The following is a 12,293-nucleotide window of genomic DNA, read 5'->3' as shown; positions in this document are numbered from 1 at the left end:
AAACTGATGTGGTTATATACTGTAAGCAATTCTGATTATGTTTGGATTTAAATGGTAATTAAGAATTTCTAACTATGTAATCTGAAATGTTTATGATGAATATAATATACAATAAATAATGTATATATGAATTGTAATATGATTAAGTAAATAAGAGTAGATATATATATCTTTGTCTTCTGAAATGCTGATAACATTTGAAACATTGATATGAAATATATGTATGCATAGATGCATATTAGAGTGAACACAATATTGGAGATTATTAATTATAAGGCACTCACATAGAGATATTAAGCATATATGAATTATAATATGATTATGCAGTTAAGGTTAGATAAATATATCTTTTTTTCTCGTGATTGTAAAGCATTGATATCCTGAGATATAATTGGTTAGCTAAGAATGCAAGAGAAAAAAATCTATAAAAAATAAATCACTAAAATTATTATAACTTTAGGACAGTTCATATTGAACTAAATATTTAAGAGCAATAAGGTTGATGCAGTCAGATTTATATAATGGATAATATTGTATGGAAATGCCCTCCGCCGCCTATATGTTTTTGCTTGTTTTGTATCATTTTTTGGTTGGTTTTGTATGTCTATATGTGTTATAAAATAAACATTAAAAAAAGCAGTTTTAACAGCAGCTCCACCCACCTAGTCCTGGAGAAGCAGCCTGTCTCTCCCTGCTCCCTGATCAGTCAGTCTCTTACAGATACAGGGGAGCCTGGGGAGGCTTCTACTGTGCAATTTTCCTCTGCAGCCTGTTAAACAAATGGTTCCGACCAGAAAATTGAATGTTTTAAAAGGTTACTGACACACATTAAAAAAAAAACCTAAAAGAATAGGGACTCAAAAATGACTTGAGAAAAAAGTCCAGAAAACAGATGAGTCAGGTCCAAGTTGGTGTGACTTAAGTGCAACTTGATAAAAGTCCCCATCCCTTGAAATCCTTCTGTCTTGTTACACATGTGGGTGGCAAGCAGTGTAACACTCAGTTGCTTCCAGCTGGCAATGAATGAGTCTCCACAGGGATTCCCAGTGGTCTGGGCATCCCCTGAATTGATGGGAAGGACCTAATTAATTGCCTGCTAGAAGGAACTGAATACTACATCATCTGCCTTCCGCACGGATAAAAAAGCAATAGGATTTCAGCCTGTGGAAACTGAAATAATATCTTGGAGAAACCAGAATCACTGATCCTTCCAGAACCATTCTGAATTAGAATATTATCTTCAGCTTCTTACTAGGTTTCTGAAATAACTGCTACATCTAAGTTATGCTGAAACTAAGGGAAAATAATAGAGCTAACGGGAAATAATATAGCTCAATTATGTTTTGGTACTGTGCATGAATATATATGCAAATTCAATTTCCTTGTTTTTCTTCCTTACTGTGTTCTGTATAAAATTTCATATATTCAAGAAAACTCTGTAAAATAGTCTGAGTGGGTAGACAGATAGCTATGCTGCCAGAATGTAAATTATTAGCTTAATGATAGATGTACTTCAAACAACTATGAAAATGTATAAAGATTGATTCTGTTAAAAACTGTATCAATTCTGTATCAAAAACTCTATTGAAAGATGCATGCCTTAGGTGACTTCCCTCCACCCAAAGAGAAATGTTTCAGGAAAGTTTGTGAAAAATCAATTTACTGTAATTTTTAAAGCAATTATGACTGGAAATCTATAAGCATTGTTTCATTAATTAATTCCCTCTGAGGAATATTTTTAAAATACACTTCGTAGCAAAATAAGTGAATAATTTTATCAATATAACAACTGTTATGTACTTGAACAGGTAAGTGGAGCACGTTATAATCTAAAATTATATACCCAGAATAACCACAGAAACCAAACTGTTTGTAGAACAATATTTACATAGAAATCACAGTGGAAACACTTTCTTATCTAAAATTTAATGCAAACAATATAACACTTCCACATACAACAGTAAACTGAAGCTATAGAGGCTAACCTATTATAGCTATGATATTAATAAATGTTGTAGTTAAGAGTAAAATTGCTTGTTATATTATTTGGACCATGATTACTCAAGGGTCCTTTTTAAAAACATGAATATTCCCACTAATTAGCTTCCACTTTTCTGGACGCTTTTATTCTGGACCAGAAAAGCAGACTACATTATTCCTATTAGAAAAAGCAATGCAACATTTTAAAATATTATTTCCCTGCCTATTAGGTTATCCTGATGAATATATGAGATATCCCACACCCCACAGGGAAAGTCGGAACAATTCCATCCCTATCGACTTTTTCTAAAGGAAGTCAACATATTCTTCTTCTTTTCACAGGCTTTGAAACTTATTTTCAGGTTGCAGTTAAACTCTGGTTTCTTCTCTTTCATTTTTTTATGGCGATTTTATTCTATGCTGCTCTGGGGGCCTTGCTGGGCGGAAAAGCTGGCACCTGGAGATGACTGGAAAGCCACATGTAGGGCCTCCCTTTACTAGGAATGGCTGGAGGTGTCGAATTGGAACTCTCAGTGGTCATCTCTATAGGACCACTGTAGTGTAAGCAAAAGGAGTTATGCCTCAGAACATAACTTCTATAGCTGCATCAACTTAAGCCCCACTTTCAGTAATTCTTTAAGCTTATATTATTCAATTATTCAAAAAAAAATCCTCTGGTTTATAAATGTGGGATATTGTGCTTCTCTACCCATGATTGAAAAGCACAGGAAATGGCCCAAAATTGCTGCACAATATCATGCCCAAGTTGCAAGCGGGAAAAAGGGAAGGAAAAAGCTTTACATAGCAAAGGGCAACCTGAATGTTGACAACACCAATGGCAGCAGTCAAGATGGTCTATAGCAGAGGTCCCCAAACCCCGGTCCATAGCCTATGGAGGACTAGGTCACGGACACAGATCTCCTACCCCCATGAGCTCCGCTGCACACAAGTGCATTCCGCCGCCTGCAAGTGCGCCACACGCATCCATACAAGTGTGCTCTGCCTCCTGTCAGCAAGCCAAGCCCTCACACAAAGATGCCATGCCCCCCAACCAGTCTGCAGTTGGGAAAAGGTTGGGGACCACTGGTCTATAGGGCACCCTTTTGTTCACACCACCATTCACAAAGTGACACCATGCATGGGAAAATCCCAGAAGCTGGCTCATAACCACTTTGCACTCAAATAAAAAGCAATTGTCAAGTGTGAATGATAGTAAGCAGAAGAAGGTATTGTGAAGTAAAATAGGCTGTTTCCTGGTCTTTTTAAAAAAAATCATGGGTGAAGTAGAATGATGTCTCACATTTATAAACAAGACTTTAAAAAAAAGAACTGAATTCCCTGACTTTTTAAAATAGGAATTTAAAAATATACATCCACTATACATTATTCCCAACAGAAATTTTCCTCGTGTAGAATTACCTAGTGCTAGAGGATTCCAGAAGAGGAGCACATGATCTATACTATGGTTACTGGGGGAAGGCACAAGACCTTTTGATCTGTTTTAAATCTAGAGGCACAGAAGGTAACCTGTGTCTGCATGGGTGTGTGTAAAACAATTTCACTGTTTAAAAATCATAACCTGAAAATCATTTGCCCAAATATATCCAAGTATGACACAAAGCAAGAGCAGATTGTCTGCTACATTTGTGCCAAATATGATCCAGAGCCCAGTTTCTAAGTTATAATTCTTCATTTGGGGTATCCCAATGTTTTGAATTGTTTAATGGAATGCTGAACTCTGTTGTTGCACAATTATTTATTGCTGCATGCTTTTGCAGTAATAACACACAAAAAGATTCTGCGTAAAGAGATGAACAATAAAGTGAGAACTGGTTTTTTTTGTGTGTTTTTTTTTGCATTTTCCTGTTTAGCATACAAGAATAAATGCGATCAGGATTTATATCCCTGTAAAGATGATACATGATTATGCTCTTCCATTTTAAGTAAACCATACTGCAGCAAAAAAGACTTAATCTGTCAGTGTGTATGTGATTCTGGGTCAAATAATATGTTAGATGGAATGTTCATTCCATCTGAATAACACTTGATACACTTCCCAGTGTGATTCCCACACAGATCCACTAATTTAAAAAGCTACAGTTATAGAAGATCTCAGTCATGGATTTCCTGACTTGCTTTTAACTGTGCCCTAAGTAAGCTGGTAAATAGTTTACCTTCTTGTTTCAAGGACTATATGATCTCCAGTATTTTTTAACTCATAGCAAGGCAAAGCACAAATCTTTATAGCATTCAGTATAGCACTAAACACTGATAGGGATAATAGAACATCATAGCGTATTCAATAAGTAAATAAAGTAAGAATACAATTATACAACAACCCCACCAGAGTCTCTGTGCATATATTTGGTGATCTTGAAAATAAAGGTTAAATGGCATGCATTGCGGAAGTAAGGATGAAAACAAGTGATTGTTGTGAAAATGGGATCTGTTTTGGGAAGAATGAACCACAGTAAAAGGAAGATATTTTAATGGGATGCCCCATCCATTCATAGCCAACAGAGAAAACTCAGATACTGTAGCATTTCCCTGTAGCTGATTTGATATTTATATAAGGAGGGACAAAGGTTAAATGGGAAAATTTTAAAGGGCAATGTAATGAAGGGATTTAGTGAAAGCCAGAAAGGATAGATTACAGCTATACTTTTATTTATATTGCACCTTTCCAAAAGCACTGCACAAACACTAACAAAAAATTCTGCAAGAATGCTCTCTGAACATTTCCATAATGTGACAAATCTATAAAGGACTCAGCAGCAAATCAGGGGAACCCAAGGAATATACTTGTTTGTCAGAAAGAGTATGTGTTTGACCTTGTAGGGGAAAAAAACTAAAAAAATGAAGAGCTTGCAGGGTCAAATTAGGCAGGGCATCTGTTGTGGGGCTGGCTAGTTATGTAAGATTTTTCTTTAAGAATTCTCTCTGAATGTATGTATTGGGAGACAGAAAGGAAGACCTCAGCATAAAGGGAGGACCTTTTAACACCTGACTCATAGCATGGTTCTGATAGAAATTGGGGGTTTCTCCACCTTCTGCAGTATTTGTGATAAGGGAAAATTTTCCCATAGAAATGAAAAGTTTGGACTGAAGTGGCTACATATAACTAATTTGTTGTTATGTGAAGTCAAAGCTCACTTATAGTGACACTAATAGAGTTTTCAAGGTAAGTAAAAGTGCAACTACGTAGTAAAATACCATGGAATTTCTTCTGCTTATAAATGGGTGGAATTCAAAGTATTTTTTATTAACACAAAGATTGATTTTTACTGTCCTAGTTCTTTTTGTTCTCAAAGTGCCTTTTTTCTCTCTGTTACCAGGGTCTTCTACTTTTATAAGCTAAAACAATACAAACAGGCTTTTTCCTGTACAGTTAGTTGTGATATATTCTCATAATGACATGGGGGGCAAGTCTGTGACAGAGCCAGTTGGGGTGTGATAGTCAGGTCCAGGTGGGGGGACATGCAAAAGCAAAGCACCATGATTTTATTGGGGGTGGTTGAGTGCTAGTCTTGAATCTTGTCAGATTGTGTTGGAAGGTTATTTTGTTCTAAAGGAAAAGATTAGTGCTGTTAATTACTTAATTAACAAGTCTAACAGTCTCATTAAAACCACCTTCCCTTTCCTAGACTTTACTGTTATCCTTTACTTTCAAGAAACACATGCAGGAATTACCTCATGTGTGCTCAGTTTAACATGCTAATAGTTTAAAACCAAATGAGAGCAACCTGCATTACATTTGAAATCAACCATTCTCCATTGTGGGAGTTCCACCTGACAGGATGAAAAGGAGCTCCCTTATTATTCCAATGCCAGCTTCCTTTCTGAACAGGAAGCTTGAATGGAGCTAGGCCTAGCGGGACCACAAAACCTTTCAGCTTAGGCCCTTCTCTCAGGTAAACAAGAATAATCTATCTATTAATGAAACTCCCTGAATAAAGAAAAAAATCAGGTATTTGTAGTTGAGAAACTCTGAATGGCACATCCCAAATGTGTACAAATTTTTTGCTTTTATTTACTCTGTTTAGCATAAGATCTCAGGAGATTTTACACACGATGCCAGTATTTTCGATAGATAGATAGATAGATAGATAGATAGATAGATAGATAGATAGATAGATAGATAGATAGATAGATAGATAGATAGGGGGATATTCTTTTATTATAGATATGTATCCTATCACACTTGTAAATCTGGAACATTTTATCATTCATGCAACAAATTGGATAGTGTTAACAACTGTACATATACAATGATAAGGTGTGGAGGACAAGTATTCTTGAAAGCATGATTAAGCTGCATAAATGCTTCATTAGCACAGAAGTTGTGAGTACCTCATGACAGCAGAGGAAGCCTTTTGAGACAGCCCATTTTAATTTTTATTGATAATATGATCACAGGTGTGCTTTTTAATCATCTCGCTGCATTATGTCCTCCTCATCAACTGTCACTAGCAATTTTGTGTGACAAGCACGCTCTCCTTGCATCTTTAAGGGGGTGGGGAGATGGAAATTGCTAGAGATTCTTGTCCACCTACAAGAAGCAGCTTCAAATTGTGTGAAAACACAACTGGGGCAGGACAATAGAGTTTAAGTAAATTAAATGTGATTTGCCTCAGTGGAGCAAAAGGTTGTTTCCAGGAAGAAGAAGAATGAACAAATCATTCAGCTAAGTCAAGCTTCTGAGGCATTTCCGCTGAGTTTCCATTTGAGGTTGCCAAGAAATAATACTGGGTACCTAACAGCATGTGGAGAATCACCGGTCCATTGAATAGTGAGCAGATTCAGGAATATCAGTTTATAATCACAGGTGAGTGCTTAGCTTGATGAATGACTTCGGTTTATTATTATCCTTCTTTTGCTTCCACCCTGTGCATTTGTCTACCTCCCTCTCTCAAAATAAAGGGACAATGATGTTTGTGTGGAACAGAAGGAGACTTGCTATTCTTACTCAGTATGGTCTTAAATAGGAATCATTAGCTTTTGTCCTGAGAAGAATTATTTTGACTTTTTCCCCCAGTTAAAATGTGCTCAGCATCTCTTCAGAAAAGGTTTAAATAAATTCATTGTTAATGTATTATCTGTAGAGACACCACTGAACACATATTGAGAACTGTGATTAAAGACAAATTCAACAGTTACCTCTGTGTTTCTCATCTTTGTTTTACCCAGTCAATGGAACTCCTTTAGAATCTTTCACAAATTCTGCCCTCCCCTCTTTCTGCCTGAAAGACACACAGGGTACATACATTGTTCATATCATTTAAAAAAAACATTTATTTGTTAATTCGTTGTCATATTTACAAGTAACATTTCAATGAAAAATTGCACCCAAAACAAGACACAAGAAAATTCATCCAAAACATCCTAATGTGGACTTAACTTGTGATAGGTAATTAAAAACATATTCTAACAAATCCTGTTGTTTTTGTCATCAAGTTGCTTCTGACTTATGGTGACCCTATGAATGAATGATCTCCTAAATCTCCTGTCCTCAACATCCCTGCTCAGTTCTTGTAGACTCAAGTCTGTGACTTCCTTTAGGGAATCAGTCCATCTCATATTTGGTTTTCCTCTTTTCCTGCTGCCTTCCACCATTCACAGCATTATTGTCTTTTCCTGACTTCTCATAATGTTCCCAAACTAGGAAAGCCTCAGTTTCAACATTTTTACCTTCAAATATGGTTCAGGCTTGATTTGATCTAGGACCAATTTATTTATCTTTCTGGTATCTGCAAAACTCTTCTCCCACAACACATTGCAAATGACTTTTTTCCCCATCAGCTTTCTTAACTGTCCAGTTTTTGCATCCATACATGGTGACTGGAAGGACATGAGTGCGAATGATCTTGGTCTCAAAATCTTAGCACAGTGTATACCATGGTGTGAGATTGTAGAAGGCAACAGTAAAGGTGCTGAAGGAGTGCCATTCCACACTCCATGGAAAGGGGTCATTGAAAGACACAATAGGAGGAGTGTTGTTGGAGTGCTGGTGAAACAAAAGACGAGAATGAGGAGGGCTGGATAGACATCATGAAAGAAGATCCATGGACAGGGAAATGGGTTGTGTTCAAAGTCCCAAGAGGGATGGTGGAACAAGGGAGGGAGCAATTACATAAGAAGCCACCCTACTGGAACTAGAAGGAGGAGAGAAAGAGGCATAAAAGGGAAAAAGCTTGGATAGCAAGAGAAGCCCAGAATATAGAGAATACACAATGTCAAGAACGCCCTAGGAGTTCTTCTGGAACAAGTCCCTTCAGGCCCCCAGTCTGGCCAAACCCTAGGAAGAAGGCATGGGGACCCTCTGGGGGTAGGGTTTTTTACTCTCCTCAGTAATAGATGTTGAAGATGTTCCAGATAAGCCAGGCCCTGTGCCTGGATGTTTGTTTTCTCAAGAGACAAGTTCCATGTGTGTTGCTGGGAAATTGTTGTTAACTGAGAAGAACGGAAATGTGGCAATACCTCTGAAGAAAGAGGCCCACGAAAAGAAAGAAAATATTATTGTACAGTTGTTGGAAATTCAGATTTCCCTTTGACTCAAGATGAATTGTTGATGCCTTTTATGATGATAAAACTAAAAGAGGATGAGAGGGTTTTCCCATTGATCCTACATGGAGTTAGGAGGATCTAATACAGACTAGTGGTTGGGGATATGGAAAGGTTTCATCTAGTAATGTTAATCTGACAAGATAACAAACACCACTGATGTACTGAAGTCTCCTTCCAACTAAGAAAAAATGAAATGTTCGCCTTCAATCTATATTATTTTCAACAGGCTGTGCACCAATATACTGCGGCAATGTAGGATGAAAAACACATGAAAGTGCCAAAAGCCACGCCAGGTATTCATGTCAGGTCTTTTTCTTAAAAGTGAGTTTGAGAATGCAGGCTGCAAACAGTTTGAGGTTCAACATGCAGGTTGTAGGCACATTGCTCTAATAAACCTACTCTTGCTTTTCTATTGTGTAAGAATCACATGGCTTTATTTGTTTGTATTTCTTTTCAACTAAAGTTCTCTGTGCACAACCAAAATCTGCTCTAATGGGTTGTGAAGATCAACATAGCTTGTGAAGATCAACATAGGGTGTCAAGGGGAATTCCTCTCAAGTGGTGTTGGGTGTATCTTGGGAAATGATATGTGTTCTGGATCAATTAATATGGAGCAAGCAGTATGACTGTCTTTTATTCAATTTTCTTCATTTTTCTAACTATACTCTGTTGTGCATGCCTCAGCTGAAGCATTTTTAGCATGCCAAGTGAGAGTATTTGAATATTTTGACTGAAGCTTTGAAACATTTTGTAGATTACCTGTCTATCAAATAACTGATTTGGTTACCAAATTGCTGCATACTGCTGGAACAGCACAAGTAATGTGATAGTTCAAAGTGAAACTGACTTCAACCAAAATCATTAAAGTAGCTTTATTTCCATAGGAAATGAAGATAAGGCTCCTTATTTTTAAAAAATTATATTGATTGAATCAAAGAAACGAAATTAGCACAAAAATGAACTCCTGACTAATTTATCATTCATCTAGCTTACGAAAACATGAGAAAAAAATCATTATATCTGATGACATTTTTACAATACTTGAGAGACCGATAATCCACAAATCATATTGTGACAGAAAGTGTTACGTCACTGCCGAATATGAAGTCAGTCTCTTGGTTCATCTGGTCCGGGTCAGCTCTGACTGGCAACAACTCTCAAGAGTGTTAAACAGGATTCTTTTACTAGTCCTACTTTGAGATTCTTGTTATTATCTAGTAGCCTTCCAGCTTAGTACTAAGCAGGTGTGACTGTATTTAGCTTTCAAAATCAAATGCAACTGGGCACACTCTGCTGGTTTATTGGGTAGCTCAGTGGTCTAGGTGTGAGTCAGAGGTTAGACGTTCAATTCTTCAGTGTGCCTCCTTGACAAGGGCGAGACTTGATGATCCATAAAGTCCTTTCCAGCTCTGCAGTTCCAAGATTATTAGTATTAGTCATAGAAGATACAACTCAAGAATCTGAAACTGAGGCTGTGACTACACTGGCATGATTCACAATATTCTTTATGCTTCTACTTCAGATTAAATGATCAGAGACTGTAGATTGTTTCGGTGTCATCGTCCACACTGCTCCCTCAATCCACTGCAGTCTGATGTATACCACAGGCTCCTTTTCTTTGAACCTATCCACTGCCAATCCCTGGCTTTCCTTTTATGATTCATTGTATTGCTGGTGGGCTGTTTAAAGTCTTGTACAGCATTAGGGAAAAGGGACAGTTTTCCAGGGTTCTCCATCATGTACAAATACAGTCCTTCTTCAGATACGGCAGGCAGAAAATAATAGATTAGGTTCTGCAGAAAGTGCGCCCGTAAGATTTCTGGAAGGCGGCAGTTCCTTGAAACAGAACTTTATCATGCTTTCAAAAAGAGGCACCTTTAAGTGAAAAAAAAGAATAACTCTATTGTACAAACTAATGTAAGACATTCTAGCCATTGGAGCATTGAAATCTGAATACTAAAGCATTCAATTCAACAAAGCCAGGGAGGGCTCATGAGCTTTAACTGTTTCTTCAGTCATAAATCATACATCTGTAAGCATCATGTGTTTACTGTATTTATAGTCATCACATTCCTCTTTTGCTCCACCCAAAATGCATTTAACAAATATTTTTGAATAGAGAGCTTTTAAGAGAACAAAAAATGTTCAGCAATGTCATGCAATAGTTTCCCCATTCATTAATGCCCCATAATGTGCTATTAAGATATTTATTAATGCATCTTTTGAACATATCTACAGTGAGAATGAGAGCACAATTAGGCAGGCACCAGAACTAAACTCAGCCTTCTGAAAGCCATTAATTAAAGTGGTATTGCACTGTGTTTTCTTACATCAAAATATAAGTCTCTGTTTAACATTACACATACTCATTTCTAATTATCTGTGTGAAGGAAATTCATCACCTTCACAAGATTAAACTAATTTAGAAAAAAAAAGGTGGCTTACTGTGTGTTGATCCTGACAGATTGCTTGCCATTTTTCTACTTTGTAGTCTTGTACTATTTTACACAGGAAAGGGTAATGCACTAGAGTGCAGTATTATTTCCCTCTATTTAAAGTGTTTGCTGGCTTGTTATTTTCATCAAGCCCCCACACCCCAGGAAAGTGCTGCTCACCTTCTCATTTTGTCATTTGCTACTGCTAAACAGATCACGCGAAGTGGACTCTGTCCTCTTTTTAATAGTAGTACCAGTTACTTGCCTGGGGATCAGCTCTAGGTTTGTGTGGGATATTGCCATTCCCTCTGATTTAAAAAGGGACGTGGTGGCGCTGCAGGGTCAGAAGACCAAGCAGTTGTAAGATCAAATCCACGCGACGGAGTGAGCGCCCGTTACTTGTCCCACCTCCTGCCAACCTAGCAGTTCGAAAGCATGTAAATGTGAATAAATAGGGACCACCTCGGTGGGAAGGTAACAGCGTTCCGTGTCTAAGTCACACTGGCCATGTGACCACGGAAGATTGTCTTCGGACAAACGCTGGCTCTATGGCTTGGAAACGGGGATGAGCACCGCCCCCCTTAGAGTTGGACACGACTGAACAAAAATTGTCAAGGGGAACCTTTACCTTTAACTGTACCTGATTTAAAAAGGAAGCTGAGATCCTTGGTTTCCTCTTTTGTCCTGTAAAAAAACAGTGAATAGCCAGATACTGTAGTATGGTCCTCCTACCCTACAGGTGTCAAGAAAGAGAAGAAGAGAAGTGCTGGCCCATATGGGGACAGTAAAAGGAGATCTGGAGCTGGTAGTACTGAAAGCAGCAGTGTGGAAGTGATGTCAGCTTGTGAGTAAGAGCCCAGCTACTGTTGCTTGATGCTGATCTGAACTGGATACTATCCTGTGAAACAAATTATAATTCCTTTCACTTGCTCTCTGGGGAGAACAGATCTCCCCAGCAACAGTATCCCTACATAGTTTTCAGCATCAGCTCAAGTAATCATGCCACCTGAACCAATGTAAATGCATGTGCTACCAAAAAAAAAAGCCACAACAGTGAAGTTAAAAAAAAAGTAGGGGGGAAAACTCTGGGCTGATTTGTACTGACTTGTAAATTCTGTAATCAACAGAAAATAATCTGAATCTGACTGTCCCCATCATGGAATGTTTCCCATAGTATTTGCCAGTGTAGTTGCCTCCTTCCAGTTGGAAGCTGAGAAGATGGTTGTAGGTAATTCTGAAACTTTTTAATAGGCATATTCAATTTATATTCAGATCACAGGTAGGATTTGAATGCATTCTCTTCATTAAACAAAC

General features: G+C 37.6%; 1 protein-coding gene across 48 annotated transcripts in view; it reads right to left on the bottom strand.

The window, feature by feature from the left end:
* PTPRD (protein tyrosine phosphatase receptor type D) overlaps nucleotides 1–12,293 on the bottom strand; it is a 1,767,834-nt gene that overhangs the window by 1,006,533 nt on the left and 749,008 nt on the right. For 2 of the 48 annotated variants that reach the window (XM_078384988.1, XM_078384990.1), the window contains exon 7: nucleotides 7,138–7,220. The exons of the other annotated variants lie outside the window; for them this stretch is intronic. The gene's annotated coding sequence lies outside the window, so the exon portion shown is untranslated. The remainder of the gene's footprint in view (nucleotides 1–7,137; nucleotides 7,221–12,293) is intronic. 48 annotated transcript variants of the gene reach the window in all.

This window comes from Pogona vitticeps, chromosome 2 (genome assembly GCF_051106095.1).
Source record: "Pogona vitticeps strain Pit_001003342236 chromosome 2, PviZW2.1, whole genome shotgun sequence".
NCBI lineage: Eukaryota > Metazoa > Chordata > Lepidosauria > Squamata > Agamidae > Pogona > Pogona vitticeps.
This window is presented reverse-complemented; position numbering and strand designations above follow the sequence as displayed.